The following is a 16037-nucleotide window of genomic DNA, read 5'->3' on the forward strand; positions in this document are numbered from 1 at the left end:
TTTCTTCTTCTTTTTTATAACCTCTATTGTTTCTGTTAGCTTTTACCCAGCTGCTGCACCTGTTACATTGCCTGTCTGGTTCTTGAGAGCTTCTGAGTGTGTGATCTATATCCTGTGTGTCCTCTATACTGATTCCTTGTACCTTCCCGTGGCCTCTCCACTTCCATATGTGCTTGCATGTGGGTGTGCACACACACTCAAACATATAATGCACTTCGAGGTCATAGCTGCAAACTAACCATGTTTCTTCTTGGGCTACCTACTATTCTGTTGAGTAAGACAAAGGAGGGCCATTTTAGCCTATATTTAAAGTTCTTTGAATTTAATGCAGATTTAGGGGAATTCTTCTGGGATGGCTCAGACCTGCTCCGTTGGAGGGTTCAGCTTAGCTTGGCTCAGATTGCCTCTGGGTCTCTGCAAAGAGCTGTTCAACTATTGCATTTCTGGATCGAGGCGAAGGAGATGGGGTGTTTTTGAGAGATGTCCCACAGGTGCCTTCTTGTCACAGCTAAAGTCCTCAATACGTTTTAAGGAATGAGTAATGTTGGTTATCGTAGGCTTTGCAGGTATAAATCAGTTCTTACTATTTCTATAGTCCTGTAGAGCTTGAAATAATGAAAAGGTAGAAAGGTAGAAAAATAATTTGGATTCAGTCAATACATTTTGTGTAACTAATTGAAAGTGTTTCTTTTGAGAGCCTGACTATATATTGTTGTTGCTGGAACATATTTAATTACCTTTTAAAATATCATTTAATTAAGTTTTAGGGTTATTTAGGCTTGGAATCTTGAGGTTTATTGCTTTTACTGTAGGAAAAGTGTAGAAATTATTTTATAATAGATTTTACTGTTAGCCTACTTAATGGTTTTTTTTTTAAACCCCAACACTTATTTTTATTATGACACTTTACAGGGTTTGTGCTCAAGCCTCTTCCTGGAGCTAAGAAGTTTTGTTTTCTTCCTCCGTCTGTTGTAGTGTTGCCGCTCTCTGAGTTTTGACACTGCTTTGAGCTGTTGTAGAATGTGGAATTATGAAACACAATATATATTTATACTTTTGATTTGGATTTTTCCCTCTACCTGGAGGAGACATTATCAGTTGTTATATTTTCTTATGTTTATAATGTGAATTATCATTGCTTAGCCTGGTTATATCCATTTAAGTAAATGTTGCCGAGTCAACGGTCATGTAACAAAAATTTTAATTGTTTATGAAGAAATGATAGGGCAGGCATTTTGCAAATGAAAAGCACTGTGTAAATATCAAGTAAGTTGAAAACATGCCAATTATGGCAAATTTAAGTAGAAACTAATTTTGCTCCATCTATTATTTTTAACAAGACAGCTCTTTGACGGGCACTTTTCCTGTCAGGTCCTGTAGTTAGCGTTTCTCACTTAGTGGAGTTCGTGGTGACACTTTGACTTCGGCGGTCTGTTCTTCATTATTGGGGACCACGCTTGAAGAGCCGGATGTTGTCTGAGTGGAGCTGGGACCGTCATGGAGACTGCTTGTACATAAGCTACAAACCTTTCTTTTTACAAAGGCTCGTTTCTTTGACTGGTTAGGACTTTTGATCTCATGATTTTTCTGTGGGTGACCGAAAGAGAAGGTGGTCGAAATATTACTGGTGGAGATGTATACTAGTAGTAGTTAAGACACGTTTAGGGCCTACTTGTATGCAAAATAGTATGTTGAGTGCTTCATGTGAATTAGCTCAGTCCTTTAACAGTCTTTCTAGGTAGGTACTGTTATAATGGTTCCATTTTACAGCTGAGAAGAACTGAGGCATTGGGGGGGTTAATAACTGGCTTAAGTTGACATAGCTGACAAGTAGTAGAGCTGTGATTTCAAGTGAGGAGCTGGATTCTGGAATACGCTCTTCTAACCAGTGCGTTTTCCTGCCAGAGAGGTAGGTATGCTCTGGGCATTAATTTTCCCTTGTTACGCCAACAAATGACCACGACCGTCTTACGGTTTTGTAGCTTAGAAGCCCAGTATGGGTCTCCCTGGGCTGTGTTCCTTCTGGAGGCCCTCTGGGAGGCCCTCTTCCTCACCTTTCCCAGCTCCTAGAGGCTGCTGCTTTCCCAGACTTGTTGACCTCTTCTTCTCTCTTCCAAACCAGAGACAGTGTGTTCACCTACTTCTTGGGTCACATCTCTTTGACCTACCCTTCTGCCTCTTCTTCCCTCTTTTAAGGACTTGTGTGATAGATTGATTCCACCTGGATAATTCTGGCAGCTCTCCCTAGCTCAAGGTCCTTAGCCTTAGTCACATCTACGAAGTCACCTTTGCCATGTAATACATTCACAGATTCTGGGAATTAGGGCATGGATAGCCTTTGGGAACAACTACTCTGCTTACCATACTCTGTACTGCTTGTTTTCACTTGAGTCGCCTTGAGGAGCCAATATGTAAAATTTTGACTTTCTTGAAATTATGTGTGAAGTCTTTTTTTAAATCACTGCAGTCCTAGTCTTTAGGACTATATTAATCTGGGTCACATTATTCAAGGGGGTTGTATAAATGAAGAAGATGTAAATTATGTAGAGAACTGCACAGAATGTTGCTAAGTACATATAAAAGTATGAGGCTGATGAAATACACTATAAATAAAGGGCAGGGGGGCACCTGGGTGGCGCAGTCGGTTAAGCATCCGACTTCAGCCAGGTCACGATCTCGCGGTCCGGGAGTTCGAGCCCTGCGTCAGGCTCTGGGCTGATGGCTCAGAGCCTGGAGCCTGTTTCCGATTCTGTGTCTCCCTCTCTGTCTGCCCCTCCCCCGTTCATGCTCTGTCTCTCTCTGTCCCAAAAATAAATAAAAACGCTGAAAAAAAATTAAAAAAAAATAAAGGGCAGGTATTTTCTTATTCTTAGTGAACAGTAAGTCCTGTGAGTCTATTTGCAAAGTGCCCTGCAAGTCAGTCCTGGAAGGAATAGTCATTTTCAGCAGGGAATTTAACATGGGATTTTAAAATTGCCTTCTCAGCTTGTGAAATAGTGGGATTGAGGATGTGATCCACTAGAACTGACATCTTTATAGAGGAAGTTCCAGTAGGGAATCCCTGGATAGAACAGATCTCTCGTTGAGGTGCTATAAATCAGGGTTGGAGGTGATTCCTAAGGACTTTCAGATTATTATTAATTAAACAAGAATTTTGATTGTTTGCAAATGAGTCATTTTTCAAGTGTCTTATTTAGAGGCAGAGATGTGAGTGACTTATGTGAGATTTTCTAATGGTTTACATGTTATGGTTTGCAAAACATGTTGCAACATGCAACTGATGCAGCAGTCCCCTGAGGTAGTTAGGACAGGTACTGTTGTCATTATCATGATGATTCTTTTCATATGTATCCTTTTTCAGTCTAGTAAATACTTAAGTTATAAGTAAATGCTTAAGTTATCAATATAAACTAATATGGAGTGATTTCCAGGATATATTATAAAGTGAAAATAGCCAAGTATAAGAGAGTATCTGAAGTAAAATTTCTCTTCCTGGAAGAGAGGTATAAGAAACACAGGAGGGATAAACCAGAAACTAATGAAATCGATTAACTAACTACATGGGATGGATAGAAAAACAGAAAAATGATTAGCATCCATTTAACTCTCATACATAGTAATAGGGAAAAGAAATGGCCTAATAAAAACCAGGGAAACAATAGACGATTTACAAGAGACCCAAATGTTCACATACCTGGAAATATTCTCAACACCACTAGAAACCTCAGAAATGCAAACTAAAATAACAAACTGAAAAAAATAAAAACACAGAGCCTGTCAGATTTGTAAAAATCAAAATCCACTTGTAAGAATTAAAAGTCTAACAAAGCCAATTTTAAGGGCAAGAAAGAGAGAAACAAAAGCTCATGCACAGGTCAGAGAAATCTATATTGGCACAATCACTTTAAAAAGTTATTTGGCAGGCGCCTGGGTGGCTCAGTTGGTTGGGCGTCCAACTTCTGCTCAGGTCGTGATCTCACAGTTTGTGAATTCGATCCCCATGTCGGGCTCTGTGCTGACAGATCAGAGCCTGGAGCCTGCTTCAGATTCTGTGTCTCCCTTTCTCTCTGCCCCTTCCCTGCTCATGCTCTCTCTCTCTCTCTCAAAAATAAACATTAAAAAAAAATAAAAATAAAAAGCTATTTGGAAAATGAAGTTTAAAATGCACCAACATTCCTCTACATATATAACACACATGGCCCCCCAAGAGTTGGGCTTCCTCAGTTTTTAGGCATTATGGCGCATATGCAAAATAACTTATACAGCACAATGACTTATATAGTACAACTAGGGTAAAGGGAGGTGGCTGCACGTAGCTAAAGAGAACTTGTCTAGAGATTCTGATTGCCCCAAGACCCACCTAGTTACCCACCCGAAGGCTGAGGGGCCCATTATCTCAGATATATCTACAACCCATTCCCAAGAGATCAGTGGTTGGAGAAATTCTGTCCTACAGAAATATGTACAAACAATCTCATTCCTGTAAGGTTTCTAATAATGACACATTGCAAACTTATAACTTGCCTATCTATAGAAGAATGGATAAATTGTGATTATATAATGAAATACTATACAGTAGTTAAAACTAATAAACTAGAGCTATACTGTAACATAAGAAAACCCAAAAGATACAAAGTTGAGTTTAAAACCCAAGCAGTAAAATGATACATATCATATTATACAATTATAAGCAAATTAATTAAATTATACAAATTCGAATCAAGTAAACATGTAAATCAAGTTATACAATTTATTTAAGCCCTACTCAAAATAATATACTTCGTATATATAAACAAGCACAATATATAACATTTATATACAAATATATGTATATATATCTAAACCACATGTATTGTTTCTGTATTTACAAATATACAACATACACATTTACATACAAACAGTAAAAGTGTGCAAACATACAGGACAAAGATACAGAACAATTTCAAAACAGTAGTTACCTGTAGGGTAGAAGAGAGAAGAAAAGAATTGAGAAAGAATTCATGTATTCACAGGGGCCTTCAATTATACCTGTAATTTTTCTTTAAAGAATCTGAATCAAATACAGAAAAATATTAAGATTTATTAATCTAATGGGAAGTACCTGAAGATGGTTACATTAATCTCTAATATATGATATAATACTCATGTGTAATAAATGTATTTTAATTAACCCTGTCCTTGCTTTATTTTTACATTTATAAATATCTGAACTAATAATTCTATTTTGGCCCCATTGTATATAGTCCTCAGCTCTAGGGGCTGGCTAGAGCTATGGGTGCCTCAGTCAGTTGACCATCCTACTCCAGATTTCTGCTCAAGTCATGATCCCAGGGTCATGGGATGAAGCCCTGCATCAGGCTCCACGCTCAGGGTGGAGCCTGCTTAAGATTCTCTCTCTCCCTCCGCCTCCTCTCCCATTTTCTCTCTCTCTCCCTAAAATAAAATAAAAATAAAATAAAATAAAAATAGAGTCCTCAGTTCTATTTATGATTAATCATAGAAATCAACCAAGATATTTAATGGCAAATGAAGGATTCTTTAGGAACAACTGATTTAAAATGCCTAGGGAGGCCCCAACCTTAGGACAGAAGTAACTCAAAAAGTGTCCAATTGTTTTGGAGAACCTTCATTATTCTAGATAAGTGAGTTGCAGGAAGAAAAATTTCATCTCCTTTTATGTTAGGATTCATAGCTCCCACTCCATGTAGAGAGAATTTAAATATCAAGTCCTAAATTTTTAAGAAAAATATCAAGTCCCAGAACAAGACTTTACGGAATAGAATGCACGTAAGAAAACAGCAGTGAAAGAAAAAAAGTGATTTAATTTGTGCTCTCTTTGGGTTTTATTGCTTAACCTATGCTGGTACCAAAAAGAAAGAAAGTAAGAAGTCCAGTTTCATTACGGTTATATTCACAGCAATCCCAGCAGGAGCATGCATAAAATGAATAAAGAAGCCACAAATGAAATGCCTGTGTACCCCGGGAGTAATTGCTCAGTCAAAACGTTCCAAAGGCAGTTTGCCAAATGAAAGGACATACTGAGAATCCAAAAGCTTAAACCAACATTTTACTACAATTATTGGCTTTTCTCCACATTTCTCCCATCCTTTTACCTAAGTTATAGTTGAATTACTACATCTAAATTAGACATTAGTTTCCTGTACATTACAAAATACTGTGACTGATGAGAAATAGGAGAAAGGCTTGCAAAATACATCTCTTACTTCTTTAGAGTGGGAACAGCAAGGGGCTAGCTTCCAATAATTACCATCTGGTGAACCTGGACCAATCACTCAACCTCTGTGGATGGAATAGGTTTATAAAATGAGTTTTGAAAAATAATACCTGATGGGGGCACCTGGGTGACTCAGTCAACTGGGCGTCTGACTTTGGCTCAGGTCATGATCTCACGGCTTGTGGGTTTAAGCCCCACATCGGGCTCTGTGCAGACAGTTCGGAGCCTGGAGCCTGCTTCCGATTCTGTGTCTCCCTCTCTCTGGCCCTCCCCCGCTCACACTCTGTCTCAGTCTCTCTCTCTAAAATAAATAAACAAACAAAAAAGGTACAATTTTGAAACTATTCTACAGTCTTTTCTCTCAAAAATGAATAAACACTAAAAAAAATAAAATAATGACTCATTAACTAGAGTGTATAAGGAGTTTTTCATATATTTACTACAAACTGTTCATGTGGTTTGCCTATTTTTTTTTATAATTTTACATTTGCATATTTTTGCTAATTAGCTTGTTTTATTGGTTCATAGGGGTTCTTTATATATTCTGGATACTTAGCCTCCGTTGGACAAATGCCAGTCTTTCCATGTATAAGGACTCTGGTAAAATGCCCATCATGTGCAGAGGCCTTTAAGATGTCATTTCTTTTCTTCACTAACATACAGGAAAGCTAAATGGACACTAACCATTTTTCTCTCAGTGGGTTTCTTGCTTCTGCCAATCTGTGCCTTGATTTTACATTTTGCAATTAATATTTTTTAATTAATGGTGTATACACATATACAGTTCTATGCTTTTATTTTGGTATTTCCAAATACCAAAGTCCTATGCTTTTATTTTGGTATTTCTGGTATTCTCCAGAAGAGTTGTACTAGTTCACATTGTACCACGAGTGTGTGAGAGTGCTCGTTTCCCTCACAGCCTCACCAAATAATGAGTTATTAGACTTTAAAAAAAAGAAAATTTTTTTTTAATGTTTATTTACTTTTGGGAGAGAGAGAGAGCAAGCGTGAGCAGGGGAGGGGCAGAGAGAGAGGAAGACACAGAATCCAAAGCAGGCTCCAGGCCCTGAGCTATCAGCATGGAGCCCAACGTGGGGCTTGAACTCACAAACTGTGAGATCATGACCTGAGCCAAAGTTGGACGCTTAACCATCTGAGCCACCCAGGCACCCCTGTGTTGTTAGAGTTTTTCAGTTTTGCTCATTTGATAGGTGAAAATGGTGTCACAGTGGTGTTTAATTTGCATTTCTCTGGGGTGCCTGGGTGGCTCAGTCAGTTAAGCATTTGACTCTTGATTTTGGCTCAGGTCATGATCTCATGGTTCATGAGTTTGAGCTCCGCATTGGGTTCTGCGCTGGCAGTGTGGAGCCTGCTTGGGATTTTCCCTCTCTCCCCTTTCCCTGCTTGTGCACGTGTTCTCTCCCTCTCAAAATAATAAAGCTTAAAAATATTTAAAAAGTTTGCATTTCTACAATTAGGAGTCAGTTCAGACAATTTTCCTTAATGTTTAAAGTCCATTTTAACTTTTGTGAATTGTTATTATGTCTTTTATCCACTTTGTTCTATTTTATCTTTAAGTCTCTTAACTGTGCAAGACTTCCTATTATTGAACCAATTTTTCATTACCTAGAAAAAAATGCCTCTTGATCATGGTGTGTTATTTTCTCAATGTGGTGGTGAATTCTATTTGTGAATATGTTACTTAGAATTTTTGCATCAATGTTTATAAATGATACCACCACCATATTGGAGTTTGGTTTCAGTGGAATAATTTGCTTCCTAGAAGGAGTTAGGAAGCTTTTCTTTACTCTCCATGCTCTAGAACAATTTCTGGAGCGTTGGAGTTCTCTGGTGTTTGAAGGTTTAGGGAATTTTCCTGTGAAAACATTTGGATCTGGTACATTTTTCATGTTTGTGCTTTTTATTTTCTCTGTTTTTTCCTGTGTAAATTGCTCTCCTTAAGTATTCTGTCTCTTTTGGGATCAATTTTAATCTGTATTTTTCTAGGAAATTATTGATTTCTTTTAGTTTTTCAAATTTATTTATGCAGAGGTCTCTAAAGTATTTTCTTATGGTTTTGAAATTTTCTTTTTTCCTTTTGTTTATTTTATTTGCACTAGCCCCCTTTTCTTGATCAAAGTAGCTGGTGGTTTGTCTATTGTGTTAGGGTGGTTTTTTTTTTTTTTTAATTTTCAAGAAATCAGTGTTTTGATTATTGGGTAGGTCTATTTTTCTTTTCTCTACCTCATTATTTTCTGCTTTTATCTTTATTTCCTTTTTTGTGCTTTCTTTTGGCTTATATTTTCTTCTGATCTAGACATTGAAATCTTGTATTTTAATTTTTACTGATAAATGTGTTCAATGACAGGAATTTTTCTCAACACTTTAAATTTGTCCCATAGACATTGGTATTTAATGTTTCCATTATCATGGGCATTGAAGAGAGCATCTTTTGGGATGAGCACTGGCTGTTGTATGGAAACCAATTTGACAATAAATTTCATATTTTTTAAAAAAATGATCTCATTTCAATTTGTATTTGGCTGGAAACAATGTTTTTAGTAGAAGGATTTTACATTCATAAATACAAGGGTCTTTTGTGTGTGTTTTGTTTCTAGTAATACTTTCTACCTTTATTGCATTGAATTCAGAGAGTATTGTTGGTAATATTTTTACTTCAGGGAACTTTCATTTTCTTTGTGACTTATTATATGATCAGTGTTTATGAGTGTCCCATGGATACGTGAGTGAAAGATGCATTCTTTATTACCAGGTGGATGGTTTGATATATATCCATAGGATCCACCTTATTTAATTATGTTGTTTAGGTCTTCTATCTCATTTTTTTTTTTTTTTTTTGTGATGTATTCAAGTTTTCTCTTGGATTTTTCCTCTGTCTCAGCATCACTTGAAGCTTTTGTTTTAAAATGGTGGCTGCTGTTTAATTTGGTATATAAATATTCATAAATGTTATAGCCTTATTGTGAATTGTGGCATGTGGTATTAGAGGGCATGTGCCTTTTGTCATTATGATTAATGCCTTTTGACTGGCATACCTTTGTTCATTTTTTATTTCTAGCTGTTCTAAATTTCTAGTTTTGGGATCAACAATATTGTTGAGCTTTGCTTTCTGATTCAGATTGAAAAACCCTTTTCTTATAATAGGGGAGCTGAATCTATTAATATATGTTGATTAGACTAATATGTTTTGTCTCAACTCTATCGTAGTATTTTATAAATATGTATATTTGCTATATTTCTTTATCTCTGGGATATTAATTCTTTGCTCTTTAAACAAAAATTTTTTTTTTGGCTTAGGAGGTGATTTTTTTCCCCCCAGTGATGGTCTATTTAATGTATTTAAAAACTTGGATAAAATGCTCTTAGTCCCTTTTTAATGCTTTAATCTTTCTCTCTCATTTCTGTTTTTGTCGGTATCCTTTAATCCCCATCTTTTAAGTAGCAACATGACTTTATTTTCCTTTCTTTTCTGCCAATTGTTAATTGTGTTATTTTTACTTTTTCACAACATACCCATCTTAGTTGTCTTCCATTCACACCGGCCAGTTTTGCTTTTGTCATAAATCTGTACTTAAATATTTTAAATGCTTACCATCAATCTTTTTTGCGGAAGTTTTCCCACTTATCTCTTGTTTGCATAAAGCTTATCAAAAGATTCCTTAAGGCTAACTGCTTTTTCCCCCTTTTTTGTTTTCTTTTCATTGGTGCTTAAAGGACAGCTTAGATGGGCATAAATGCCTTAGTTTACAATTTTACTTACTGACTTTTTGCCCTTGTAAGCTGTGATCCTGTAGACTTTGAGGATTTTTAACTTAGGAACTTAATAGTTTTAGTAGGATATGCCCTGGAGGCTTTTTTTTTTCTTTTTTTGGGGGGTGGGGTGGTTAATTTTTCCAGATACCCAGTAGGCTCTTTTATTTTGCAGATTCAAGATTTTGTTTTTTTTTTTTTTGCTTTATAATTTCAAGTATTCTACTGTTTGTTTTTTTCTAATGTGTACTTTTTTCTTTGCCTGTCTTCCATTTCTACTGCTTTCTCTTTGGTCTCTTTATTTCTGTCTTTATATCCCTTTTATTCCCTATTTTGGTTCCCTGAATTTCCACAATGCCCTTTATAAAATATTCATTTGAGTCTGTTTCCCCTTGGGTATTTTATAATTTATTCTTCCTATCTGAAATAATTGTCTTTTTCTTCCGTATTTCTTCTGAGTTTAGTCTGTTTTCTTTCCATACCTTTCTTTTATTTGTCCATGTCTGTTCCTAGTTTTGGAATTTTTGACTCAAAGTGACTTTTCTTATCCCCAGATTCTTGTTTGAGTATATTACTTCCATCTGGAGTGTTGTCATCTAGTTTTCTTGTGCTTCATGATAGTTTTATTGTAGGAAAATTTATTGAATTTTCCTGTTAATGTGTGTTGGATTTTCTGATCGCCCTCCCCCCATATACCTTTATATGAATCTGTTCATTTTTTATGGTTTTTTTTTTTTTTTTAAATGGGTATGGGGTGTTTTATAGAATTCCTAGCTCATTGGCTCCCTCTTCTGTCAGCATAGCAAAATCCAAATACTTGAGTGTATTATTTGTTTTGATGGTAGGAGAAGATTGTTCTCAGAATTTCAACTCTCTTGTGGGGTCCTGAATGTTCTCTTTATGCTTCTTTCTCCCTTCACTATCCAGTAGTCACAGGGCATTTCTCTCTTCCTTTTATTTCTCCCATAGAAGCTATAGGTCTCAAATACTCTTGCAAATTGTCTGTTTTTAAACTCTCTCTCTCCTGTAGTCCATGTTCTCCTCTACTTGGATACTTTTTGGGTATTTTCAAACTTAGGGTGGACATTGTCTCTTTTAGTGATAGTTTTAGGTCAATCTTAGGATCATCAGTAAGTCCCTTGTCTCTTCATCATGGTTCTTCACCTGCCTGCTTTTGCTTGCTTGCGACAAAGCCTTGTGGCAGAGCAGGGGTGGGGCAAAAGTTTGAGAGATTGCTTGCTGGGATTAGGTGTTTCTTATTACAGTTGTGAATTTTGGGCAATTTCTATCTTCCAGGTTATCCTGAGAGTATTATTTGCACAAATTTTATTTGTTCTTCTAGTTGTTCTTTGTTGTTTTGGAGGAAATAAGGAGAAATGGGGACGTAAGCAACTACCATTGTCTCCAGCAATCCAGGAGTTGCTAAAGCTGGAAATTTTAAAAGTACATTTTTTTTTTTTTTTTACTTCCTTAGGGGATTGTTTTTGTGTTTTGATATCACGTTATCTCATTTAATAGACACAGCAGTGTCGCTGTTATCTCCATTTTACAGATGGAAAAATTGGGGTCCCGCAAGATTTAATGACTTGAGAGAGATTTACACAGAACATGGTAAAGTTGATAATCAAATCTAAAATTCTATGATGCCCAGTTCTTGCTCTTTTTACTACATCATGCTATCTCTTTGGGCAATTGAACTTATAAAGCCTTAGATATTATTGAATATTAATATAAAGTATGAATTTGTTCATCTCCTCCTTGTCTCTTCTCCTGTATCCCTGTTATATTTTTAGTAGCCACTTTTCCACTGGTGGCTACTCCTTGACTTTCAAAGACGCATCCTCCTTGCTCTAAAAAGAGATAATGTACATTCAGTGCTGTCCCAAGGGAAACTGAACAGGTGTCGGTTTTGTTGGTTTTTATCCTAATAATCCTCCCTCCACTCTACCTTCCCCTTCAAACGTACCATCATTTCCCCCTTAGCCCACTTTCAGTTGTGGAGGGACCAATGTTCATTCATTGTGCTTTCCAACCTCACTGCAGTGTGGGGTTCATCTCCACCTCTGAATTGAAACTATTCCTACACTGCGGCCGTAAAAACCCCTAGCTCCCTGTCAATGACAGCCCAAGTAGCAGTTGGCAATATTTTTTGTCAGTCTCCTTTCTGGAGTGGGGTGTTATGCTGTCTGTAGTTTCCTTCGGAATAATTTAATCTGCACCTTAGGGGTGCTTAGTTAACATTTTTGAAGTACCTTAATCAGGAATCCACACTTCAGAGATAGTTAGTTAACATTTGAAAGACCCTAATCAAGATTCTATACTCCAGAGGCGACCAGTGCATCGTATACTGCGCTCTCGATCTGTACCAGTGGGTGCGTTAAATAAAAGATGTTAGAAGTAATTTTTTATTGGTGAAACAAATGGTATTTAAGGTATAGGGTTGACCAAGTATCTCCACTGGGACATGAATGGAAGATAAGGATTTGATGAGGCCAAAAGCGTACCCAGGTCTAGAGCTGGATTTGGTCCTGTTCTTGCAGTCTTAATGGAGGATTTTGTCAGCTCATATGGCCAGTGGTGCGTGTTAAGTCTCTGTAACACCCTGGGCTAAAACCTGCCTGCCTCTGCCTGCTTGTCCACACACAGGTCACTGGATACATACTTTGGCTCTACTCCTCGCTTCCATTTCTTGTCCACAGAGGTGTTACTCTCAATTTTCAACCAGACTATTTTTTTAATTTCTTAATTTACACTTTATGTATACCTGTGTTTTGAGATTGGATATCTCAAGTATGACTTTACAGTGCCATTTTGACCAGAAGCACAGAATTATTTTTAGTTGGTAACTTTCTTATTTCTACCTGAGAGTATTGTTACTCTTCTGAGGCCAGATTCCCATCTCTGGGGGCAGCATTTTGGATGTGTAATTCTCTTGATACTTTATTGGTCAAATTAGGCTTGGTAATTTTTTTGAAGTCCCCTTTTTATATTGAATTCCATTCAACAGTGACACAGTTCTCCTGTTATATAATGTTCTTATATGCAACAGGTAAATGAAGTTATGTATGTAGGCCAAAATCATATATATCAAATTTACATACTTTAGGTACTGTGCATAGTATGAGGAATGACATCTACCAGGAGTTTCTGTGGTAAACACCACCACTATTTTACAACTCAGTCAACATGTATAAATGTTAAGTCAAATAATAAAGCTTATTCAATACAAAGTTAAAGTGTATTACCAGGTTTCTTGTGCAAATTTGATAACATTTGTATATAGCCGTGGCGTGAGTTACTGATAGTTTCCTACCAAACATACTGAGAAAAGAAAGCAGTTATATACTGGTCTACATTGCTTCCTGTACTCACTGGGAAACAAAAGGTGGTTTTCTTTTATAGAACACTTACGAGCTTAAATGGATTATTCACTTTATCTGTTATTTTTTTAAATGGGCTATCTATAATCTAGGTGCACATAATTAGCTATGGGCCATGTAACTGGAGATGTAGAGATTTAGACTAAGTTGATAGAATCATCGAATTGTGGAGCTTGAAAGGACTTGAGATATCATTTAGTTAATCGTTCCATGAGTCCCAGCGTGTCTTACTTAAACCTTCCATGAATCCCTGCTTAGCCTCAAACCACAGACATGGTTTCTATGCACTTAGGCATGTATATCTACACATCCATATCTCTTTCCTTCCTTCCCCATCTTTGCATGTAATAGAGACCAATTGGGACCAGTATGATTTTGGTAGAAAATAATAGGTTAAATTATGTGAAAGTGTTAATATTTAACACTGTCCTGCCAGTAAGTGTCTTTAAAACCGGGTTCAAGAAATCCTCACTTGGTAAGTATCCTCAGAGCAAAAAATCAAACAGAACTAGGTAAGAGAGTCAAGTGTTTCTAATTATAAAGTGTTCTCAAACCTACATGGTGAGTACATATTCCATCACTCTAGATACAAGGGAGGAGTTTGGTAGCGTTTGGTAGTTTAGAAATATGTACATTTTGTTCTAATTGTGGTGTGAGGCCCTTGCTGAATTTCAGCTACTTTACTTTTGTACAAGCCTTTTTCCACAAAGCACCAATAATTCTCTCTGACCTCACAGGGCTTTTGTGATTATTGGACTAGTCTTCACGGTTGATTATATTATCCTTTTAAATTGTCTTTTAATTTTCAGCTGATGTAAGTGAAATAGATCATATAAATTAATTAATATTGGATCCATTCAGTGTTTATGCTCTAGGAGATTTCAGGAGACAAACAGAAAGGTAAGGTTCTACACAAATGTGTCGTTTGGGGCTGTGGCATTTTATTATTCAGACCTTGCTTATTTGTTATTTTTTAATAGGCCATCTATCATATTAGCGCACATATAAGTAGCTATCTGCCACATAATCTAGGGGCTTATTGATTTAAACTACATTTATCTCCTTGCCAATCGCTTTTGCCGCAGGTGGTTGCCACATTCAGATGGCCCTTTGCTTGTGTCTTTTGTGACTCATAGGTGCCCTTTTGTGAAGATCATTTTCTCCCAGCTAAATTTCTATTACTTTTGTCCCCTCGCCTGAAGCCCCGCTTATAGTTGTGTTTCATTTTCCCTCTCTAACATGCTGAATTTAGATGGCTGCTTGGCTGCTAAGTATTTCTCTCTTCTTGCTGCTGGGATTGGTTTTGCAGGATGCAGTGATTCTGTGGCCTGAGGTGTCTAGTTCTTAATGTATAAAGCAAAACCAGTAACTAAAATGTCTATTCTTGGGATGTCACATTTGGAAATATCAATGCCCCCCCCCCCCCTTTGTTGTTGTTGTTGTTGTTGTTGTTTTTGATTTGCCATTAGAATTGTCATCTTCAGAGGTTTAAGCCATTTGGTTCTACTCCTGCTTTAACTAGTATTAAAATTATTTAAATTAAATACCATATCATCATATGTCCTCTATGTTGCAGAGAAAATCATAGGAATTTGGTCTTTCCTTATGTGGTTCTCTTTCTCCACATGGTTTCAGCATCATGGATAAATATTGAGAGGATGTCTTCAGTGAAGAGCAAGCTTGTTTAAGTAATTATATCATGCACATCATTAAATGCTTCTGGTTCATGTTTAAGTGCATTTTATGAGTTGGGAACAAAAAGAAAAAGGATTGAGGAGAAGAGACTGCATTCATCTGAAGCAGGGATTTTTGGGGACTTTGGGCAGTGGGTACAAGGATTTACTCCGTAGGCTGGGATATTTTTATTCTTCCCCAATAAATAGATTCCAGTATATTCCAGCGGTGCTGAACAACTTGGAGTGGGACCCGTAGTGTAGTTGAGATTGAATCTACTGGAGAAGAATGTATGCGTTCTTTCAGGATATCCCATGTTTTAAAAACCTGCCACTCGTTTTGAAGAATAAAGGAGAGGGAAGGATGGGGAAAACTTTCACTATTGGGGTCCAGCTTCAGGCTTGCACTCACTTTTGCTTTATTCTCTCTTAACCCAACCATTTTTAATAGGAGAGAATTATTTTTGGGCGAGGGGTTTTTTTAACCTGTGGTTCTTTGGTAGTTGTGAACCCCCTGGCATCCTGTGAGAAGTTTCATGTGTATCTGTGTTAGTTTGAAGGGAAGGCCTGTGGTTATCAGTGGCTAACAGAGGTCTCAGAGCCTCATCCCTTGTTCCTGCCAGCTCCTCCCTGGGGGTAAGAAGCACTGCGCTGGGCTGTCCTCTTCCAATCCCAAACCACGTGGTTTCCATGAAAGCTGTCCTCTGCCGATCTACAGAGACTTTGGATGTAGAAAATTACTTCTGAAAACTAGCACGGATTAGCAAGAACTGTTTACAGCAGAGAGTGTTATGGTAGACCCATGTTTAAAGAAAAATAGAAGGTGGTTCTTTTGTATTTATGAAAACTCCTTACTTAGTACTCTTTTCCTCAGAGTCTTGTGTCACTGATACGTATTGTTCTTCCTTTATTTTTCTTCATCTTACTTAACTTCTTTACCTTTCTACATTAACTTGTAATCTCTTCTTATCAAGTTAC

At 37.0% G+C, this 16037-nt stretch overlaps 1 protein-coding gene across 6 annotated transcripts in view; it reads left to right on the forward strand.

The window, feature by feature from the left end:
• The window catches only part of EXOC4 (exocyst complex component 4), a 750068-nt gene that overhangs the window by 64693 nt on the left and 669338 nt on the right, over positions 1 to 16037 (forward strand). The gene's annotated exons all lie outside the window — the stretch shown is intronic.

Source organism: Felis catus, chromosome A2, assembly GCF_018350175.1.
Source record: "Felis catus isolate Fca126 chromosome A2, F.catus_Fca126_mat1.0, whole genome shotgun sequence".
Lineage (NCBI taxonomy): Eukaryota > Metazoa > Chordata > Mammalia > Carnivora > Felidae > Felis > Felis catus.